Below are 19,697 nucleotides of genomic sequence, written 5' to 3'. Positions count from 1 at the left end.
GTTTTAGCGAACTGCAGAGAGACTAATCAAACCGAGTTTGACAATCTTAGGTAGTCTTGTTGTGTTCAGCTGAGTGTAACCATATCAAAAAGATATCTTACATTAGAAGCTGTAAGATATCTAGAAACTCTTTCAGATTCCGAATTAGAGGACGTAGATATATATATATGCCAATTACGTGCTAATGAAAATGGGAACATCACGGATGAAGCTGATATTGTTGAAAATTATCTTGTATCAACAGTGCCAATTGATGTATGTGAAATGTTAGGTAATTTGGCAACAACGAGTATGAGGTGTTAGAAAACTCCTGAAACGTGTTCTTCAAAAGATGTAGGACAGAAAAAAGGAACAAAACGTAAGTGCAACACTTAAGTTTCAAGAAAAAGCAAGTCGAGCAATACGAAAAAAAACTTGCATGGGATAAAAAATTCTTTCTAGAATCCGATCAAAACCTCAGCTCTGGATTGCATTGAAAAAAAAAATTGCCATATGACCATTATAGCACGTTGGGAAATTCATTCACAGTTGCGAGAAGTGGATTTTATTTCGCATTTGCAATTCCAAAGAGAAGTGACAATGGACCTTCTATGAACGAAGAAATACTTAATTATGTATCCAGGTCCACGTTGTCAATTGAAAAAAAGATGTCGGGTCATTTGATGGCCATTATATTGTGTCTGCGACGAAAGGACGGTGTGCGGTTTGCCAAAAAAAAAAAACACTATGTATAAATGCTACGAATGTGACAAACGGATCCATAAAATATATATGTTTTCCTTCTTTTATCACGGACAATTAGAAAAATATTTGAATTTTCTGCACTCATTGTTTTGTTTAAAAAAATCGGTACGCGTTGCGAATTTGTAGTAGAAAATAGAAAATTTCGTGTGATAACTGTACTCCAGGAATAAATAATCGTGAGAATATAGGCGATACCAGTTTCCGCTTTCACCTCTCCCAAGTGCCGATGTTCCATTTATGGAATATCGTGAAAAACAACAAAAAAACATTGTTTCTTCAAATTTCAAAGTTGATTTATGTATAGGCATACAAAAGGACTTCGAATTTCAAAATAATAAGTAACTTTGTTCATAGTTCGGCCTTTAAACGGTTAATTTGCTGTACAGTACTTCCGTTGCACTACATATACTGTAGGACACTAAAGGCTACTACACGCTACACTGAATGTAACGTGGGACCACGTCACGTTAGAGACATTGGGAATTCTGATTCCTGAAATTGTGTGTCGTGGGAATTCTCGCATCAGAGTAGTGTGAAGCGGCCTCAAGTCCTCTATTTCAATAAATAATAGAGACATTCATTTGAAATTAAAACAAGCAAACTGAATAGAAATATATAATAAATAAATAAAAAACCCTTTAAACCGTTTCCTGTAAAATTTTTGAGGCAAAAGACACTAAAATCTTTGTAGACATCGATTAGCCATTGATCGCATATTAGTTTGGCCGCGACATCATCGAGGAACGGCAAAAAAGTTAGAAAGAAGAATATGAATCCTCATCAAAATGTGGAAGGCCTCCAACATGCAGTGATGAATAAATAAATAAAATGATCAAGAGAGAGAGTGTTAAAATGTGTTGACTATGAAGATTGAGTTGCGGTCGATTTTGCACATATCTGTAAAAAATGGGGGGAGAGGGAGAATGGGTAATTTCATTGCAATCGAGTGAACGTGAATTGAGAATTGCCAGTCTATTAAGGAATTGATTACGATGTACTCGTGACGATTTTGTTGTTATCTCGATAATGTGAATTCGAACAAAAGGCGGCGCATCGAAGTTGATAATCGTCTCGAATGACGCTGCAACCGCATCAAGATAACGATTGTTCGAAACAGCCTTTATACGTACGAGTGAAAATTATAAGTCCTCGAAAATGTTTCAAACCGTAGGGTAAGAAATTCTAGATTTCATTTCAAAAATCAGATTTTAGATAAAGTTGCATTGTTCATGTCGAAAACAAAATTTTAGCGTTGCTCAAACTAGAAGAAATTTCTAGCATTCATATTTGTCATGAACGGAAATATCAAAACGTGCGCGCAAGAATAGGGTATGAAGAGTTTTGACCTTAAACATTTATCCATGTAGCTGTCATTGCGTGTGTATTTTTTAATTATTTTCTTCGCTAACCTTTATTGCTTATACAGAGTTTTAGGGACGTCAAATGATCACGAAAGTAAAAAAATAATTGGGCTGTCAATGATTTGATAAATTGCTATTGAAAATTTCAGTCGAATTAATCAATTCGATGAAAATTTTCCGTTATATATAGTATTATGTAAATTAATTTGATTTATTTGAGAAATCGGATTGGCCGAAATGAGTGATGAACCATTACGTCACTCATGGTGAAATTTTTGCTGGCGACGTTTAACAATAGATGAATTTAATTGTGCTTGAATCCGACATCCACCGTTGGAGTAATGGTTATAGTACGAGACTCGCGTACCGAAAGTTGCGAGTTTGATTCGGTCTGAAGCCCACACAAATTTTTTTCCCATCCTTCCATCTTTGTTGTCATTTACTAAAAAGTGTTTCCATTTTTGTTTCTGATTTAATCAAATGCGGTTCACGTGCATCGAGAAGACAATAATAACGGCTCGCGAAGCTGGTTTAGCACCTCCTAGGGATAGAACGCCTCTGCAGTGTTTACCATAAACGTCATTCAGAAAACTAGCAAGTTTGCCACATTTTGAAACACAGCATCCTATTCGTTTCTTCTTATTTTGGCGTAGAATCTTCCTGATTGGCTCACCAATACCGCATGGTGATTGGATGTGGGGCATACAAATCGCCAATTCTGATCCCGATCATTTCTTTCCCTCACAACGATGATACTGGCATGAGCAGGGAATTTTTTTCCTCTGAATATTCTGAAGGAAAATGGACTACTTACTGACGTCACAAGCAGACTGCGGAGGCCTTCTATCTGTAGCAGGTGCTGGCTGGTTCCAGCTACTATTTACTGATTCAATAAATCCTTTAATTTTTGGTTAATGAACTTTGAAATTGAGTTTCGTCCAAAACTCCGCCTCTTGTGACGTCCTGCTACCTTTTTTGCTAGCAGTAATCAATCACCGGCGTGCTAATGCTTCATGGGTTACTAAGAAAGTAGAGATTTTAATTACGCTGCCGGCACTTCTACCAAACCAGAGAGGTAGTGAAGAAACAAGGCAATTATTTGCATGGATTGCTTTTCCTCGGAGGCACGTGCTGAGAGACGAGCGGGAAATGTTATGAAACAAAGTTCTCGAAGAATTTCAGTTCGTCTATGGTGGTTTTCCTCAGTTTATGCGTGTACAGTAATCGTAGTGTTCCGGATAATTTCTCACAATTCCTTGAAATGAGAGAGAGAGACCCATTTGCAGAACGTTACAAATTTATTTTTACAGAAAACAGCGATTTACAAGGACGAACTACAAATACGAATCTCGCATTCAGGATCAAGCAACAACTCTGACTGTTTTTATAGATGTGACGAAAAATCTAGAATTCTTCTATAGTTCCGATTTTGTGTTGCCACAGTCTGGAAACCTAGATAAATCTAGAAGCTTCGAGCATATCTTTACATTTCCGATTTGTGCAACAGGAGATTATTGTCCGGAGGGGTTCTTCAGAAATTTCGCTACGATATTTTTCGTAACAGTAGTGATTTTTTGGGAGAGAAAACAGTTTTTCATAAACAGAGCATTGTACATATAGTGACAATAAATAAAATAAATTTTCACAGCATTAATCAGTATTATATAGCTGCTAGGCGTACTCAGAGGGTGGTGACCTGGGACCCTCCAAAATTTTAGGAAAATACTGTTATACGCGTTTGTTTCAAAAACTTAGAACGTCCGAACGTCCCAAGAACAAACTTTGTTACGAACTTAAAATATCGAATTTTAGCTGACTTATATAATACCACTGACTAATTCCATTCACTCCTGGCAACTAAACTGACTAATCCCTCACGGTACTGTTCGCATTATCGTTCTCAAAACCGTTGGTGTATCTCTTCCTTTCCTCTCTCTCTCTCAGCAGCTACTCGATAAATCCCTACACTCAGTCATCCTGTCCTGCAATCGTCCCAATTACCTCCACAGTACTGGTTCTTACGTGTCAACCTCTTCGGATTACGTTTTGGTAACACTGGTGCATCTTCATCTTCAACGGGCATGTTCGAGTCTTGATTCTGCATCACACTTCTCCTCTTTCAGCTGGTTCACGTGCACTGTCGTCGTGTACAAATGACTTTGACCGAATTAGAATCAACAGTGAACCGATACGTGTCGTTCGGCAACACAGTCGAAACAGTCGGTTGGCACATGGACCTTGGACTCTTCATACCTATGAAAACGAACCTGGCCTGGTTCGAAAACTATTGTATCGAATCTGCCTTTACCGAAACCGTTTTTCATCTTTCGCTGGTTCACTGCGATTATATCTCGAGCATCCTTATGAAAATTCTCTGAATTGGTCCACGAGTAACTCTCCTCAATATTTGAGAATATCCCTGCAGCATCTCGAATAAAACACCGTTTGAATGAATTGTTCACAAAATTATCCATTCAGCCCTTTACATAAACTCTCGTAACTCTTTCTCCTCCTTTCCTTCTTTTTCCAACTTATCTTCCTCGTTTTGTAATTCTCGGTAGCTTTTTTCTGTTTATCTATCCATCTCCATCGTGTCAACGGATCAGCATTTTGTGCATAGTTCTTGATCATAGGCGGAGATAGACTGTAAAGTCTGGAGGAACACTATGATGATGATGATGTCAATTGATATATACACATATACCACTTTTGACGCTGGGGGGAGGGAGAGAAATGCCCCGTGTTCTTGATGAATATTCTGAAGAAACTAGTCAATCCTAGACATCTAGGTGGTTCATGCATATTATCAGGTATCCGAAACTCCACGACAGCCTTCAACTTTCTTAGACTGGGCTGCATTAATAAGGAATCAAACACTCCAGTTTCCTTTTTCCGAATTCACACTTCAACTTCAGCGTCAACCCGGCTGTCCTCAGTCTTTCGAATACTTCTCTAATCCGCTCTATCATATTTTCCCCAATCTTTCACTGGTATCAAAATCGCATTAAACCTTCCTGTTCGTGAGTGGACCCTACATCTGAGTCATCAGTCTTTGAAACTACGTCGGTGCGTTTGCTAACACAAATACCATATGTTCGAACTGTAATGTGTACTGAATAGTGATGAGTAAAGTTTTCAACCTCGCTTCTTCCGTTAGCGGTATTTGCAAGTAACCATGAGCTAGATCCAAAAACTAGTTTTATACGGCGGTACACAAATCGGTTTGCTCCCATCCGTATTTCCATAATATCCGTCTATGTCAATGATGCACATCCAAGTTCCTCAATAGCATAAATGTCTGTTCTCAGTCATTGAGGACCAAACTTCATGTCTTCCTTCTTTTCTAGTCGAATCGTCAAACTTAATCTAGAAGAATCCCTTTACGTCCGACCATGTAAATGAATTCGTTATCGCGAGACTAACTTATCACGCTGTTCATTTTTCATCGCCCCACCTAAAACGGTATCATCCTCGCAGAATTCTTCAACGTCCTTTGAACCTATGAAGACTTCACTTACACAGCAATCAGTTAGGTTTCACTACTTCATCCACTGGAATATCTAAATTCTTACGTAGCTGCTCACACGCAGAAATTCCTGACTTTAGAGTTCCCCACAGCTATGTCCGATCCTTTTACTTCACTCATAATCAGTTAATCATTAACACTTGTCGCACGACCTGCGTCCTTCAAACTTTTCATCCCCTTATTCACAATCGGTATCTTCGTCTTCCCATTCACGACGTTCAGCAAGACATCAGTATTCCTTTGACTGCCTTTCATGAATAGCAGTCCATCCTTCATGTAACCCGTTCTGCCATCAATGACCTTTATCGTTGCACAGTTTACTTCTTTTGTGCTCATTGGTCATTAGGTTCATCTTTTTCTCCCAGAATCCCATAACTTCTCGAACAGACGGCTCACTTGCGGAACGTACGCTCAGGCTTCCGCTACTTCCGGCAAACTGAATTATACAAATACAAAGGCTACAGCAATCAGTCAAATTGACCAACGAGGTGAAAAAAGATACCCATAAAAAATATTAATGTCAAATGCAACCAAAACATGGCAACACCATATAAAAGCATACATCACGACAGAAAAAACTAGTAATAATATACAATACAAATGCACATAAAAAAAAGGTTATTGTTGTCTTTTTAAGGTATGGATCCACCCGGAGGTAAGTAATTCCATTTATCAACAACCTTATTAAACTTTCTACGACACCAAACCTGGAACCTCACTAAACGATACTAGTGTCTGCTTGTCGAAGCAGTTGATTGACGGTCTATGGTGATGCTGGTGGCAACTCGTGGTTCATCCTATATCCATCCTGTTGAAAATTTTAAACACTTCATTCGACACCTGCGTTGTAATGCCTCCAATGTAAAACAATGCAAGAAATCATGTCTTTTTTCAGGCCTTGGGTTCCAACAAGAGCAGGCGAAGCTCAAGTACCTGTGTAGCCATGATGTCCAAAACCTTACGACATGCTCCAGTCAAGAACGAACTAAGCCTCGGAAAAGCGGAAGAATGACTTTAGAACGCTAAGAGATCTTTTTAAGAATAAAACCGAGAAGTCTATTCAATTTTTTGACTACCGCTGAAAAATTTTCAGAAAATTTAAGTCACTGACCAATGATAATTCCCGACTCGGCGACCCTAATTGCATCCGGGATAATAATACCATACAACTCGTTAGAGAAACGGGGCTTGTTCGAGCCAAAATGAGCGACCATGCACTTTTACACAATTAAGGTCATGCTCCATTCATTTGTCCATGCTGCAATCATATTCAAGTTCCTCTGGAGCAGTGGTTCTTAACTTTTTTTTTGCCCATTTCCCCCCTTTGAACCATTTTTAATTCCTGTGGGCTCCCCCTCGTGACCATGATTAATTTTCCCACCCCCAGTTTTCCCGTTGAAAGATAGATATTCAAATATTGTTTGAAGTATAAATATGTTTGAAGCATAAATATGTTTTGAACAAAGCGATAGGGAGTTGCTCCAGACCAACTTAAACAGGATTGCAGCATGGGCAGATCAATGGAACATGACGTTTAGCGTTGATAAGTGCATGGCCGCTCATTTTGGTTCGAACAACCCACGGTTCTCTTACAAGTTGAATGGGGTCACCGATTTAGGAATTCTCATTGACGAGAGGCTTAGGTTTTCTGAACATTGTTCAGCGGTAGTCAAAAAATCGAATAGAAGGCTTTGTCTCATTTTCAAAAAGGTCTCTTCGCGTTCTCCTAAAGTAATTCTTCCGCTTTTTCGAGGCTTTGTTCGTCCTGGACTGGAGAATGTTTTAAGGTTTTGGAGACCATACCTACAGAGGGACATAGACTTGGTTGAAGGGGGGTGCAGAGAAGAGCTACGCGTGTCCTTATTGCCACACGGGGCTTGAATTATGAAGAGAGATTTCATTTTTTGAATATGTTCACATTGGATGAACGCAGGTGTCGAGGAGATATGATCGAAGTGTTCAAAATTTTCAGTGGGATGGATAGGATGGACCATGAATCCGCCATGACACCGCCAATCGACTGCTTTTACAAGGGGACACCAGTATAGATTGGACAGGGACAATGCAAGGCTATGGTGTCGCAGGGAGTTTTTCTCTGATAGGGTTGTTAATAAATGGAATAGCTTACCCCCGGACGTAGTAAATTGTAACACAATTGACACGTTTAAAAAGAAATACGATAAACATGTTGGGGTAAATCGAGAAGCTATCCATTCTTAGAATAAGACAACCTTAAGTATATTCTTGATGGACGTTGTATAATATTTTAACACGTGTATATAATGTTTATAATTTTTATAAATTGCATTGTTAATTGGGTTGCTGTATTTTTGAAATATATGACATCCATTTTGTATTTGAATTTATTTAATTTTTATTTTATGAAAATAATGGAAAAGCAAAATAAACACAATACAATACAGCAAAAATAATAATAAATTGAAAATAAAATTTGAAATTTACATCATCGTGAAAAATCCGATCTGATGTCTCGTGTTGGATGACAAGCTACCTCCGAGTGGCTTTTTGGTCCACAATGTAGCCTCTCTCTCGCAAGCGAACGAAGCAACGTGTGAGTTGGCTCAAACACAACACAACATTTCACATAAAAAACATATAACAGTCCATACTATATTTAATATACGGGGTGATTATAAAAAAACTATCCCGACATATGGGCCCCTAACTATCATACCATTCACAGAAACTGAATGAAATTTTGGCATAAGGTATTTTGAGGTATGCGCTCAAGAATGATATGGAAATGACAGTGTCACTCTAACAGTTACGGTTACAGTGAGAAAATTTCGAAAATATCAAATGGCAACACCAAGTTTTTTGTATTGGAATGCGATCTCCGTACTGAAAAACACTAAATAGCGTTGGAATGGCTCCTGTAGCACGAAAATCCCCGGAGCTAGGAAAGGAAAAAGTAAAAAGGACTTTGCCGTGCACCAGAGCACCCATTAACGTTCGTTTCATTCGTCACATCGTTTCTTCGGCTGAGGCCTGATTAGTCCTCCACAAGGTCATGTGGAAAATTTGTGAAACACAATAAAATGCTTTATTTTATGCTGCTTCTCTGTCCTTATTGGTTGTCCTCACTTTTAGCCTATCTACCGCCGGTGATTTTCATGCTACAGTTGCCGTTCGAACGCTATTTAGGGTTTTTCACAATGGGGACCACATTCCAATACAAAAAACTTGGTGTTACCATTTGATATTTTCGAAATTTTCTCACTGTAACTGTTAGAGTGACACTGTTGTTTTCCATATCATTCTTGAGCGCATACATCAAAATACCTTATGCAAAAATTTCATTCAGTTTCTGTGAATGGTATGATAGTTAGGGCCCATATGTCGGGATAGTTTTTTTATAATCACTCTGTATATACACGTAAAAAGAGATGATATATGTATTATATATATGTTTGAGATGAAATATTACAAAACCTCTTATAATTTTAGGAAGTAAATGAAAGAAAGGATAGGAAAAAAAGGAATGGCTAAGAGGGATCCGGTTGTGCGTAAATGCCTCCAAATTTCACTTGTGCGCAAGGGAATTCATGCCTCAGTGAGACCCCATTTACAAATCTGTCAGTTACATGACTCACACTTATGAGACGTTTGATTTCATTTATGCGACGCACAATTTCAATTATTTGACATTTTCCCTTCGACTCAAGCTCCAAATTTTTAGAATCTGTGGACATAATTTTTCAACTACCGAATCTGCGCAATTTTCGCAGATTGTGAAAACGGGTCATTTAACTAGTTTTTCATGAGATCTAAAATTATCAATGCAAAAATCGTAAACTTTAGATTGACACATACGAAGAGACACATCGAGCTAGTTGTGGACATTTCAAAGTGAACACTTGCGTGAGAATTTGTTGCAATTTTCTGAGAAATCAACAGACGTAATAAGTCTCAAATTTTAATTAAATTGTTTAAAATGTGGTTAAATGTGTTTTATTTAAATTGTTTAAAATGTGGCCATACGCCTCCTTTTAGAATTTTTTAATTTCTTACTATCTACAGAAATGTTCTCGCAGGTCAGAAAACTGCATTGAAATTATTTTGGATGCTGCAAACCTGTCAGTAGGAAATGGGATGAAAACAACAGCGCGTGTGTTTATTTAGCGGGAAAGAGGAAGCAGTGACAATGAACACAATAAAAAAAGGAAATTGGCCAAATATCGTTAGGGTTAAACAAATTAAAAAAAACAATATTTAAAAAAATTATGACGCTAGTTACAAAAATGATCGTAAAACAAATGCTTGCATTTACGTAGATCAACTGATTAGATTTTGCATAGGATTCATGACTCATGAGTGTGAACATGTTTTGTAGTTTGCACATGTAAAATATGGTAAAAAATATGCCTTCTATACTTTTGAATTGGGTTGGGCTCTGCTCTATCAATATGTGATAATAAAAAAAGTTATTGCGCACAATAATGAAAAATAGTAGCGCTACATTAAAAAAATACCTCACAAATTTGTGGCAGTAGGATTTTCGGATGTGGATGATATTTCAGTAGTCTCTTGTCGAATTGATGTTTGCAGTCGGTTGCAACAAGGTGGATATGATGACCTTTACACCATCGATGAAACGTTGTAGATGGTGTGCTGGACACTCTGAAACCTTCCACATGATTATAGGAAGAATCGTTCACACGGAAATGACTAGTGTCGCGATTTTGAAGATGATTTCTTCTTTTTTTTGTAGCACCACTTGGATGAGCACGCGATGTTCGTTGATTTTCAAATTTGTTTTCCACATTTCTCAAAAAATATATATTTTAAAAACGTATTTGTCTTGGAGACCCAAGAACGGGTCTTTTGCGTTCGGAATCGCACGTTGACTGCCCTTTTTCTCGATGCCAAGCAAAGCTCGATAATTCGCACCTCGGTGATTTTAGATGCATTTTTTCTCGCCAGTTTGCGCTATGCGTGACCTTTAGTATATGAGAGGTGAGTTTCATCCAGTTTTTTCCATTTCAAACCAACGTTTTTTGGTGTATTCTGTATCGGTTTTTCGCCAGTGCGTGCATGTTTGACGATCGTTGTCACCAACTCACGTTTGGTATTCTTTTCGGGAGGTGTAAGATTTTTTGGAAGAATAGGCGAATGCTAAAAATACCCACTTTGAAGGGGGAGAGCAAAAATTGAAAAAAAAAAGTTTCATGCCATAGGGCGTGATAGGAAACATGTACAACTTCAGAGCAAAAACCTTTAAAGAGCTGCTTGTTGCAGGGGCGGGACTAGAGTGGGGCAGAGGGAGCAATCGCCCCGGGCAGCAAAATTCAAGGGGGGGGGATTTTTGTTGGGAACAAAAAAAAACATAAAATTATCGATTTTTGAATGGCGGGGCGGCGACATCCTGTTTGCCCCGGGGAGCAAGATAACACAAACATCCTAGTTATGGCCCTGTCCGCTATCAATGCACTGTCTGCTTTAATTAGATATAGAACGAACCAATCAGCAACAAACCAAACGACGATATGATCTTCTTAAATATGGTTAAAATTACTTTTTTTCCGGTTAAATTGAAAGGAATAACATACGAATACTTGAAATTGAAACAACAGTAATGTTATGCTACTCACAGTTTCTCTAGTTACACAGCAATGTAGTTTTAAAAAATTAAATGAGGTATAAAAAAATTATACTAAATGAGTCATGGGTATTTTTTTCACGTGTGGTTTTTATACCACAAAGTTTAACACGCAATTAAAAAATTGAATTTTTGTGATACTTTCATTGAGAGATAGTTGGATCTTACCTATAACCATTATGAAAAAACGTTTTAGGTGGGAAAATGCTTCAAACTGAAAATCTTAATGAGAATTAGTTGGAGTTGGGACAACAAAAATAAGTCGTACTATATGCGAGAAAAATTTCGTTCTAAGTGCGAAAGTTATAAGAGAGATCGACTATATATATGTGTGGCTGAGGGGGCAGATTTTCAAAGACGTTTCAGTTGTACAATTTTTGCATTTATACACGGCATATAAACGAAGTTCACTGTGTATGAAGTAACAATTATAACTTACAACAAGAAATTACCAAGTGTGTTTACATACTGAATGATACATACTTATAATGCAATGAAGATTGCTACAACAAAGACCATCCAGTATTTTAGGAACTTTTTGATGTATCACACATACGTAATGATATAAGTATTTTACGTAGCTGAGCATTTTTTTTCGCGTATAAGTATAGAGATAAATAGCGTCCCTGAATTATTATCCACGTTCCACACTAACTTGTTCAGGCCCAGAACAAACAAATACTACTAATTTACCGTTGCAATTCAGAAAAACAAACCGTGCATCTTTTTTTTTTTCAAATAGGTTTTCGACTTATTCCTCTCCTTATTTGTGATATTTTAAATTAAAATTGAAGAAAAAGCAATACAAAAAAGTCTTACTTTCTTAAGATTGAAAAATATGATGTCAGATTCAAAAAAGTATATTCAACTGTATTCGTCTCGAAATCTCCCCCTCCTGCACGGCTAAAAGTCGGGGGCAAAATTTCCGGATCCCATTTTGAGGTACCCCCCCCCCCCCTTACAGCCAGAAGTTGCAAAGGTTAAGTTGCATCCTGTTATTGTCAATATGGGTCTTCAGAAAGCTGCTTTGCTGATATTGCAATGTGCATCATGATAGAAGTTGTTCTATTCATGCACTAATGCTGTGGGAGTGCCAAAATGATGTGGTTGCATAAAATAGATTATACTGCTGGCCAAGTGCAGTATCATCTACTTGCACTTTTTCTTTTGCCAAAGAAATTTCCATTGCTTCAGAAGTATCCATGCAAATTTTCAAGTCATTCTGACCAGTACTTATTGTATAGTTTTGGAATCAAAACTTATAATCACCCTGCATATAGCTGATTATTTTTCATAAATCTGTTACTACTATACAGTAGAACCTTGATTAACTGGGCTTAACGGTAAAAGTATAAAAAAACACTTATTAAGACTGGGAGATATACAGAATACGAGATGTGCTACTTTTTATGGGAAAGAAAATGAATATGTCTGTGAGGTAATGTAACTACTAGTACACTAGTCTTTGTCCTGGACAGTTGGTGTCTTTATCGGATTATAGGACCACATAGGCGTAAACTTACTAAAAATTGTGGGGGGGGGGGGACTCAGGCTCAACTAATGGAACCTCGTTTATACGGCGCGTCGTACAAATGCGAAAACCGTATAACCGGAACTTTTTTCGAAAAAATTACTTCCCCCCCCCCCCTCTCTTTTTTTTACAGACGTTTCCCATAAAAACAATTTTGTGAAAAATCTGTCGTTTTGATTCAAAATCTTATGCTTGAGAAGAAATATTGTACCTTATACTATCATAACATTACTGTTGCTGAAGTCTCAAGCAATTTTACGGTATTCATTTAGAGATTTAACAGAAAAAAATGTTGTTTAAACCTTATGTAAAACATCCTATACTTGTTTGTTTTGCTTTTGGTTTTTATATCTAAGCAAAAAGATGATGTATTGAGTTCCGTTGTTGAAAGATTTTTCTCTTAAAGAAAGAACTAATGGTGTGCATGTTTGCTATCAGCAGGGCCGGAACTAGAGAGGAGGGCAGAGGAGGCAACTGCCCCGGGTGGCAAAATTTAGGGGGCGGCAGTTTTAGGTGGGAACAGAGAACACCGTTACAAAATTACCGAATGTGGGGGCGGTAAAATCCTATTTGCCCCGGTCGACAAAAATCCTAGTTGCGGCCCTGGCTATCAGCATACCATAGCCCGTTCAATAATTATTTCAGTTCCTGTCAAAATCCATTGAACCAGTCAATTATCTTAAATTTTATGGCTTTTTCAGTAAAAAATATGCATGAGAAATTACAGTCGATCCCGCTTAGTTTTTCCGCTTACAACGTTTCTTCATTATGTGTTTTTGAAAACCGGGAAACACTGTATTTCAATGACACAGTTTTACCAATTGAAAAATTATTTGATATTCGATTGATAGAAATGGTGTTTTCCAAAATTTGCGAGTTCGAATCGATGTGAAAACGTTGATTAATTGAAGTGTATACAGGCAGGGCCCTGGGTAAAGCCGGAATTAAAAGGCTCTTGCGGCAAGAGTCAAAGATGTTAATTAGTCAGTGAATGAATGCTGTTTGAATTTCGGGGCTCAAAGAGTTATGAAGGCTTCATTACCCATGCAGTAATCAGGCCCTGTATACAGGGATAATGTATAGGAATGTATAGCAACTGAAGCCAAACGTCGTGCAAATGAGTAAGGGCAGAAAGGTAATGAGGAGAAGTATAGGAAGGGTTCCATTATATTTTTATAAATGCAGTAAAATCTCCACAAATGATCACCTGTACTCAAACACAAATATGCACCAATGGTCTCCTCTATTTGGCGTAAAATTTCTATGGCGGAGCCCCGTAGGCTCCTCTTTTATTCATTTATCAAATTTACTGATTTATTTTATTTTCTTCGAGTGGCGGCGGAGCCCCCGGGAAGTGCACACGGAGCACCGGTTGGGAACCACTGCTTCAGAAAAAAGTTTCCCAAACTTTTTGTTCCATATAGCCCTTCTTTTAAAAAAAATTTCTTTTTCATCTCTCCCAACTCAAGCCCCACCCATAGGATCCTATACTAAACCCACAGCTTCTACCGACCCCCAGGACTCTCATCGCAGTGTTTTCACACTTTGGAAAACACTGCTTTAGTGGCCATTCTTGGTTATTATACAACTTGATTTAATGAAAGGTCACCCAGTGGGAGACGGGAAATTGACTTATAATTTTGTTGCGAATAGAACTGTTTTTAGCATTTACATATTTTCAGGGATGTAGCGAGGGGGGGGGCGTGGCAGACCCCGCAAGTCCCCCCCCCCCCCAAAAAAAAAATCTGAGAAAATGACCGAAAAAGGGGAAAAAGATGATGGCCAAATCTATTGTTCTATCACTTTGATCCCCCCGGACAAAATTTATGGCTACGCCCTTGCATATTTTAACCTCTTTTTAGCATTAACGTGTGTGTAAATGTATGTAATTGAATAATTTTCAAAATAAGTGCATATTTTCAAGTTGTGCGAAAGATTAATTAAATTTTTATAATTTTTCAAATTAATATTTCTCATAATACAATAAAAGTTCGTTATAATGAACTCAGGACCCCCTGGGTTCCCCCCCCCCGGATCTCATGAATTCCGAAATCCCTGGGCGGGGTTACGAAAACGGGTATATACAAAGAATACAAGTAAATCCAAAAAATATATACACTATATACATCTTTATTTATTCCAGGATTTGACAAATCCCTGGCGCCAGGTCACTATGGTGACTGGAAAATCTGTATTGACGCCTAAAATTTTGTATAGGCGATTGCTAAATCAGAATCTAGGGATGGCTCAAAATTTTCTGATTCCATAATTAATAACTGTCTTTCAATATGTAAAGGAGCAGAGCCGCAACTAGAGAGAGAGAGAGAGAGCAGGCGGGTCTGGTGCTCGAGACGCTGGACCAGAATGGGAGTCGAATTCACCTTTTAACTGTTTTAATTTTACTAAGGGGAGCCAAAATTCCGGCTTGCCCCAGGTAACAAAGTATCTAGTTGCGGCCCTGGGAAGGGGTCATCAATTCCCTGAAAGGTTGAAAAAAGATGATTTAAGACACTTTTCTCATGAAAAAACCATGCTTGGCTCCTACGGAATTTGACTGCCGCATAAATTTTTTTCTGATTTGTCAAGTCCTGTATTTATTTATATTTTATGATACAGCGTGTATATTTCCCTCAAAATCAAATTACATTTCACCTATTTAAGATTTATTTCACTCTCGTATATTGAGTCATATATGCGGTTTTAAATTAGAAAAATAATAACTTTTTAGTTGCATAAATTTCTTAATAAAAACTCGATTTAAATATTGTCACTTTTCGAAGTTCGCAAGCCAAATGGAGTTTGAGTTTCTCTTAAATTTTAAATATGATTGAAAAAAATAAAACATGCGGTAAGTTTTATTAATTTATTGATATGTCTAACAGAAAATAAAATTCTTTTACTACGCTTTATTGATTATAAGTATGACAGGGATGCAAACTACTGTATTTAGATTGCTTTTGAAGATTCTGAATAAATTTTCATTGAAGAAAATGCTTAAAATGCATGAATTTATCAGAAATGTGTAGCTATATTTAATATTGCTTACTTTTTCTGTTAGGAAACTGCGCGGAATCAGGAGGAACTTTTCCGTTTTTTCTTGTAATACAACATTTTCTACTAACAGAAGGTTATACTGTACATGCACAACCGAATGTGGTCCACACAAACCATAAAATACTGTGGAACTGCCTATCTCAACATTTGTGGGGTTTTTCCGGGAAAGACAAGGTGTTTATTTCAAGGGGCGCCAAACAAAGCTATTCTTATTCTGCAGAACCACAAACCCCGTCTATAGCCGATTTTTTCACCACCGTAATTTCTTTGTATTCCAACTAGGATCATCTATGGAACTGCTTCTGTCGGCGTCCCTGTTTCACTGATGACCATCCATTAAGCGCAAATAAAGAAACAGAAGAGAAAAAATAAAAAAAAGCTTTTAGCAAAGCCCTGACCGGCGCCTGCGGCGTCAAAAAGAATGTAGTGTTCATTTTCGGAGACCCTGGAGTCCCCATACGGATGCCTCCAGGTGACATATTCCCCACGTAGGCGACACGCTATACACTCCCTGTCCTTCTAATTAGGAAATGGTGCTTGTATTCAGAAAACCTGCATTGAAGCAGCCGAAACTGAACCCTATTGAAATGCTCTTTGTCAGCTGCAGAAGGTGCGGCCCCCTTTATCATGAAAAAAAAACCAACTCAAATACATGGAATAAAAACATTTTCAAATGTTTGGAAGAATTTCGAAGAAGAAACCCATTTGGCTCAGGTTCCTGGAGCATTATCCCGATTGCCGCAGCCTAGTTACGAGCCAAAGACAATTACCATGATTTTTTGTTTTTCATGCAATGAATACATTACCTGTGAAAAGTTTGGCTTCAGGGGCCAGCCAAAGATCCCAGGCTAGAATCCCTTCTCCAGTATGTGGGAGTCCATGGCCCTGCTTATAGCCCGCTGAGTGCCCTTCCCCCCCCCCCTCCGGTAAACACGCCAGTGAAAATCATTTTATTGTCGGGGGGGGGGGGGAGAAAGCATCAAAATAACTCCTCGAGATCGACTGAGATGCAGCAAGATATTTAAAATTTCTAAGAGTGCTGCGAACGTAAACCGGGTATGTAACCCCCACCCCCCTCCTTGCGGTCATCCGCGGGACAAAAAGAAATTCGTCCATAAAAAAGAAGTGACCGTGAGAGGAGGAACCCTATTAAAACCATGATGATAATTCTTCATTTTGAAATAAACACAATTTTGAATAACATAAGTAAGAAAAATACTACATACTTTTTAGAAATTCCCCGATTTAATTTACAATAGGACATAGAAAAAATTACAGTAATTTCCGATAAATAAGTCGCATCCTGAAAAATGGCCGGGAAAAAAGTTTTTGCGGAAAAATCGCCACTTTTTTTTTTACACGTCACAGCTTCGTATAAAGGCCGAAACACACTGTACTGACGTGACGTGATTATTCCGAGTCTAGGTGCGGAAAACGTATCCATGCGATTTCTTTTTTTTTTTTTTTTTGGGGGGGGGGAATTGAGCCAGCTCTTTAAAATTAATAGGGGGGGGGGCTTCGATCCCATTGGCCTAATACAAGTTTACGCCTATGACAGGTTCCACGCACTTCCCTGTGAAAAATCGGGATCCTCGCGAAAGATCTCAGTCCAAAAGCCCGGTCCAACGGAGACAGGATCATTTTTGTCGTGGGGGGAACAATATGTAATTTTTTTACCCTCTCCACTGAAAAAAATCGATCGAAACGGTGTTTTTCGTCGCCCTCCCCAGAATTAGCAGCCCCCTCAAGATTACCGCCTGTGAAAACTGCCTACTTCCCTAGTTCCGGCCCTGGCTACGTAAGTGTTGGGGTACTGGAAACAGGGCTGCAACTGGTGGGGTCAAATTTCCAGGGTGCTGGACCGGGGGGGGGGGGGTGGTCACAAATTTCACCCTTTAACCTCCCTTCAACATTACTTGAAATATTTAGAATTTCTATATGTATAAAAGAGCGATGCTAACGTAAATAGTTTGGGAATCCCTGATTTGTAAGGAGAAAATTTCATATTCCTAGAATTAGAATGCAATGGTACCCGGCTCAGGGGCTTTGAAATTTTCTTTTCATTTCTTTTCTTTTTTATGTTAATTTTATTTTACCATTATTTATTTGATTCCTCATCAAATTCACCGGAACCTAGGAGCGGAGGATATTTGAGCTCTCCCAACCCCAATAGGGGGGCCCCCATTTTGTAAGGGGGCTGAGCCCAGGGCCGCAACTAGGGGGTGCAGGTGGGTCTGGTGCCCCGGGCGCTGTACTAGAGGGGGCGCAAATTTCACTCTTTAATCTCTCCTTCAACGTTATGAGGGGGCGCCAAAATGCATGCTTGCCCCGGCTGGTTAAGCATCAAGTGGCGGACCTGGCTGAGCCAACACCTACTAGAGAATTTTCAGTGTGTGTTGGCTGAGCCTCTCCCCAATATTTTTTAGAAAAACAATGCAGTGCGTCCTCTGTTTCCTGCGTATGCGCTTCATCCCCGTATATACGGGACGGTCAGCAACTTTCAGCGCTCTCTCCCCACCCAATGTTAATTTCGTCTCATGTCCCCATCTCCAAGGTCACACTCAACAAAAGAAGAAATGCTGTTCCGACAGTACAAGCAAGAGAAAGGAGTTCCCCCAAGTTACCTCCAGAGGTACAGCACTCTGGGAGGATGCAATTTAGGATAGATGGATGCCGGGGTGATTGCGAGATAAGACTACTATTGTCACAGAACAAGTGCATTGAGATTCTAAAGAAAAATAAAATTTCGAGGAGATGATTTTTCTACTATTTAGAAAAAATTTTTGTCAAAAAGTTTTTTCTGAGCCGAGTGCGAAACATATCCACTCGAATTTTTTTTTTTTTGGGGGGGGGGGGGGGCCGAGCCGGCTCTTCAAAAATATTGGGGGGGGGGGGCTCGGGCCCATGGGCCGGATACAAGTTTACGCCTATGTAGGACCACCTGCCCCTAGCATGATGGTGTCTCTACTGTTGCTGCTTCTTTGTGAAGGGAAAAAGAAACTTGTCAGATAATAATGAGAGATAAGATGTCATAAGATAAGAGTCAGAGATAAGATGTGTGATGCAATCCTTATTCATGAATTTGCTTAAGATAGAGAGAGCATCAGAATGTAGCCAAAGGTTAGAAAATGTGGTAAGAATGAGAAATTCTGCCTTCTGTATTTAACTTTAAATAACTAAGATACTTCATACGAAAAAATATATATATTCAGGCCACTTTTATGAGACTTTTGGAAAAAAACCCACTTTTACCATCTTATGCCATTTAAAGGTATACCATCAGAATGTACCCCAAGAATATAAAATGTGGTAAAAATGAAAAATTTTGGCTAATAATAAACCAATATGATATTTTTTAAGGAAAAAATCATATTTAGGCCACTTGTATTTGATTTTTTGAAAAAAACCAGACTGGTTATTTTTGAAAAACCACTTGGTTAAAACCAAACAACCCTGGTCAGCGTAACTAGTGGTTTAATATTGTTCCTCTGAAGACGACACCCATTGGTGTCGAAATGCAGTACGATGCTTGAGAAGCTGAACACGATGTTCTATGTTTTGTGTGATCCTAATTATTTTTGTGAATATTGGCATATTGTAAGAAATTAACATTTTGAAATTTTAACCGTTCTACGTATGCATACTGAAACATACATACAAACATACTCTTTACAAACAATGCACAGCGTTTTTTGTTTTGCTTCATATATTATTCTTGAGTGAGTTATTTTGAGTAAATTTTATACTGACTTATATATTGATTGAAAAAAAATTTATATGTAATATTGATCACACTTAAGATAACATCTCACTTAACATAAGATTCAAATGTAAATGTGTACATATAACTTGCTATTAAGT

At 38.3% G+C, this 19,697-nt stretch overlaps 1 protein-coding gene across 2 annotated transcripts in view; it reads left to right on the top strand.

Annotated features, from left to right (window-relative positions):
- Positions 1–1,791: 1,791 nt before the first annotated feature.
- The window catches only part of LOC149076700 (uncharacterized), a 77,585-nt gene continuing 59,679 nt past the window's right edge, over positions 1,792–19,697 (top strand). The window contains exon 1 of one of the 2 annotated variants that reach the window (XM_089244324.1): positions 1,792–1,916. The gene's annotated coding sequence lies outside the window, so the exon portion shown is untranslated. Of the gene's footprint in view, positions 2,074–19,697 lie in introns of both variants that reach the window. The other variant, XM_089244325.1, reaches the window with a different exon arrangement.

This window comes from Pholcus phalangioides, unplaced genomic scaffold (assembly GCF_987345545.1).
Source record: "Pholcus phalangioides strain wild (caught in Gottingen) unplaced genomic scaffold, Ppha-v1.0 ptg000015l_1, whole genome shotgun sequence".
Classification (NCBI taxonomy): Eukaryota; Metazoa; Arthropoda; class Arachnida; order Araneae; family Pholcidae; genus Pholcus; species Pholcus phalangioides.
The sequence above is the reverse complement of the archived record's forward strand: the minus strand, read 5'-3'. Positions and strand labels throughout refer to the sequence as shown.